Source organism: Podarcis melisellensis (assembly GCF_964234715.1).
Source record: "Podarcis melisellensis genome assembly, chromosome: 2".
NCBI lineage: Eukaryota > Metazoa > Chordata > Lepidosauria > Squamata > Lacertidae > Podarcis > Podarcis melisellensis.
In genome coordinates this window covers 15,719,778-15,723,952 of record NC_138529.1, presented here as the reverse complement: position 1 = coordinate 15,723,952, position 4,175 = coordinate 15,719,778, and positions in this window count along the sequence as shown.

Sequence of the window (4,175 nt, the reverse complement as noted above, 5' to 3'; positions counted from 1 at the left end):
ACGATAGAGCCGCCGCCTTCGCTGAAGCCTAGAGCAGCCGCTGCGCGAGCGCTCGGGGCACCACCGAGGCGCGGGCGTTCGGAGCATAGAGCGGCAAGGGCTGCGCGTTCGGTAGAGTTTTCAGGGCGCCGCTAAGATCTTGGCGGTCGTGAAGCTGCGCAGCCCCGCCAGTTACCGCGCGCCTAGCAACAAATGTATTTTAATTAAAAAAAAATTTATTGAATTTATGTGCCTCCTTTTTCCTTAAGAGGACCCAGGGCGGTTCACAGAATTTTTATTGAATTTATATGCCGCCTTTCCTCAAGAGATCCCAGGGCAGTTCACATAATTTTTATTACATTTATATGCTGACTTTTATTCTTTGAACTGCCCTGGGATCTCTTAAGGAAAGGCTGATTACAGCGAATAAATAAGAGCACAGGGTTGCAGCGCCATCCTATCCGTGTATACTTTATTTGAGCCAAGAGAAAGCATGGGGTTGATCAGGCATTATTTCCTTAACATGGAAGGTGTGATAGGAATTTTGAGGTCTTAAAGGTAAAGGGACCTCTGACCATTAGGTCCAGTCATGACTCACGGGTTGCGGTGCTCATCTCACTTTATTGGCCGAGGGAGCCGGTGTACAGCTTCCAGGTCATGTGGCCAGCATGACTAAGCCACTTCTGGCGAACCAGAGCAGCACACGGAAATAACATTTACCTTCCCGCTGGAGCGGTACCTATTTATCTACTTGCACTTTGATGTGCTTTCAAACTGCTAGGTTGGCAGGAGCAGGGACCGAGCAACAGGAGCTCACCCCGTGGCGGGCATTCGAACCACCAACCTTCTGATCAGCAAATCCTAGGCTCTGTGGTTTAACCCACAGCGCCACCTGCATCCCATAGTCTTAGATATATGGTAATGTTCATAAGTGTACCAACCAAGCACGTACATAGATCAGCACAGGAAGACCAACCTGGAACCATTTTGATTCCTAAACTGAGCAAATGTTTTCTCTGCAAGGGCAAAGTGGGAAACCTCCCCATTGTCTCTTTCCTCACAAATCCTGTCTTACAGGCAGATTTAAGATACAATAGGGTGTGAGCCTGTGACCTGGCCCAGGAACTAAGTATTTATCATTACAAAAGACTGGCCAGGCTTCCCAGGAAATTCAATCAAGTAACCTGCCAGACAGGAGATAAACAACAACAGGAGAAAAACAACATTCAAATTTCTGTTTTAGACCGCCTTTTCTGTGATGTAGGTATGATGTATCTGGGGGGTGGTCATAGGTTACACCCCTTCTGTGATGCATGTAAGATGTTTCTGGGGGTGGTCTTGATCTACAGGGTGGCAATTTCAAAGGTCTTTATAAGGCCTTGCGCAACATTGTTCTGGGTTCCTCCTCCTTTCCTGTGTGTGAGGGAAGCATCCTGTTGCAACAGATCAATAAAAATCAGGCTTGCTAGCTGGTTTGCTTCTCAATATTCTGTGGTTGGCCTCTGTTATTTTCTCCTACCAATAAGAACCTAATGTAAGGACTCTATATGGGCTCCTGGATATCCCATAAGGGAAAAGGGCATTTTTGTTTACAACAAATGAAAGGGAGCTTCACACATGTTCTCTCTGCTCCAGAAAAGCATCTGATCTGGCAAGAGAGCACAGAGAGTCCATTTGTACTGAAATATTGTCGAAGCCCCATTTTCTTCCCCAGAATATGGCTGCACACAAAAACACCACCTCAGCCGTGGGGTTCTTGTTTTTCCTCCGTAAGCAGTGCTAGAGAAGGCTTAGTATGCTCCCCATAGTTGCCTGCCATTATCTGGCAATAAGTCACCTGCGAATGTGTTTCGCTTTGGCTTGACTTTTGTATGTTGTAATTCTAGCTAGAACTATCTGGGAATGTAAGAAACAAGAAAGTGTTGATGTCATTAGGTATTTGCTGCTATCTTATTCAGATCTCGTCAAATTATGTTGCTCCATCTTGACCTTAATACAATAGGTGAATTCAGCACCGAGTACTTCTCAAAATAATCACCCGAAAGCTGTTACAAAGGGAGGCTTTCTTCTGTGTATAGCTTAATATTATCTTGATTTCTTCCTTAAACATATAAACAATTAAGAAAAATGTTTATTGAATTCAGCATTTTTTTAATCTAAACGTATTTGCAAATGAATTCTCAGTTCATAAGATGATTTTCAAGTTAATATTTTCTACACATAAACCATATTTTGACTACATATTTGACAGCCTCCTATTCCTGCCAGAAAATAATAATATTAATAGCACATTTGCCTTCAGTACTTCTGTGGACACAATGCTTTCTGGTGTGCTTATAAAGTACTTGTCCCACCCAAATCTACTGATTTGCTACTGTAGTAAATCTGACGATAGGGGCATACATGTCAATCAAGTTAAATGAAATTGTATAGCCTTGAGGCCTGCTTGTTTTTGATTCATTGAAGCAAGCAGCACATATCCCGATTTAGTTCCTGAATCCAGGTCACGGGCCTACCCTATTCATACACAAAATATGTCCTTAAGACAGGATTTGAAGGATTTCTCAAAGGTATTTCCTTCTGCAGAGGAAATATTTAGAGTCACTAGGAGAACCAAGATGGCTTTTTTGGGATTGTTGTGAGTACTAAAATGAAAGCGAAGAGTATTTCCCAAATTTTGAAAGGTGAATTTGTTTTCTGGGGAATGTGTGTCTGCTATGTGTGTGCACCCTAATTTTTTAATAACAATAGCAATAGAGTCATAACTTGGCTCCCGAACGTCTTGCGAGTCGAACGTTCCGGCTCCCGAATGAAAACTGGAAGTGAGTGTTCCAGTTTTTGAACGTAATTTTGGAAGCCGAACGTCCGGCAGAGCTTCCGTGGCTTCCAATGGGCTGCAGGAGCTTCCTGCAGCCCATCGGAAGCCGCACTTTGGAAGTCGAATGGACTTCTGGAACGGATTCTGTTCGACTTCCAAGGTACGACTGTACCTAAACATCCTCAAGCTGAAAAGTACGGAGCTTCTAAAGGTCTTGTGGAATCTAGACCAGTCACTTTTTGTTAGTAGACCAGAACTCTTAGCAGAATAATCAAGTTATGCCTGAAAAGACAAACCTGCTTAATGTCCTGATCTTGGACCACTGTTGCGATCATCATAATCCTGGTGGTGGTGGTGGTGGTGGTAGTAGTTGTGATCAGACAGTTTGGGACCAGGATATTTTTAAGGACTGCTCGTCTGCTGAGATATGGCAAGGGAGCCATATCCCAACTGCATAAGAAGTATACAGTAGTTGGTGGCACACAAGACAGGGCTTTTCCCTTCTTGTACTGACCCTGGCACTCCCTCCTCTGAAAGCGCCATTTAACCCCTTCTCTTTCATTTCATCCGAGGCTAGTGAAGGTTACTTTTTTAGACAGTATATGGAGTAATCTGTATTGCTTTGGAGTTATTATCTGGCTTTTAAAATGTCTGCAGCTGGTCTTATGTTGATGCGTGGTTATTGTTGTTACTCTGCTATTTAGAGGTGGGAGGATCTGTTGAAAAGCAAGTTGCAAAAGTAAGTCTACGGCTCCCTTGACCAACTACATTCTTTCTGCGGCTCCCCTTTGGCACCAGGCACTCAGCTCCCAGGCAGGCATTGCACACAGAAAGCACAAGAAAGGCCAGAGTGGCACCTGTTTGCCTGGTCTCCCTCACCAGCTTCTGGCATCCAGCACCCCCTGGCCAGCTCCAGAGGCACTATTCGCATGGGGAGCTTGTAGCCAGGGCTGCTGCAACAAACAGCTGTGCAAGCCTCTGGGAGTCAGAGACATGAGAGGGCATCAGAGGAGGGAGGGAAGGAAAGAGGGATGGGGGCCAATGTGGCTCGCAGCACCCCTGACTATCATTCAAGGCACCCCAGGGTGCCACGGCACACTGGTTGAAAACCACTGACCTAAACTATTGCACTATCAGAAGCCAGTGTAACAATTGCCACTAGTGGGATGGGACTTTCTCCCATCTTTTCCTCCTGCACATCCTAACCCGTGTCCTCCCCAAATCTACCCTGGTCAGGAGAACCCCAGAGAGGGAAGATCATTCCATCAGGCAGATGGAATGGCTCCAGATAGAACAATCTCCTTAGTGCTACATTGAATGTAACCAAAAATGCGCAGCACTCTTGAGCTTGAAGAAAGCCTAGGATAAAATATTGGTA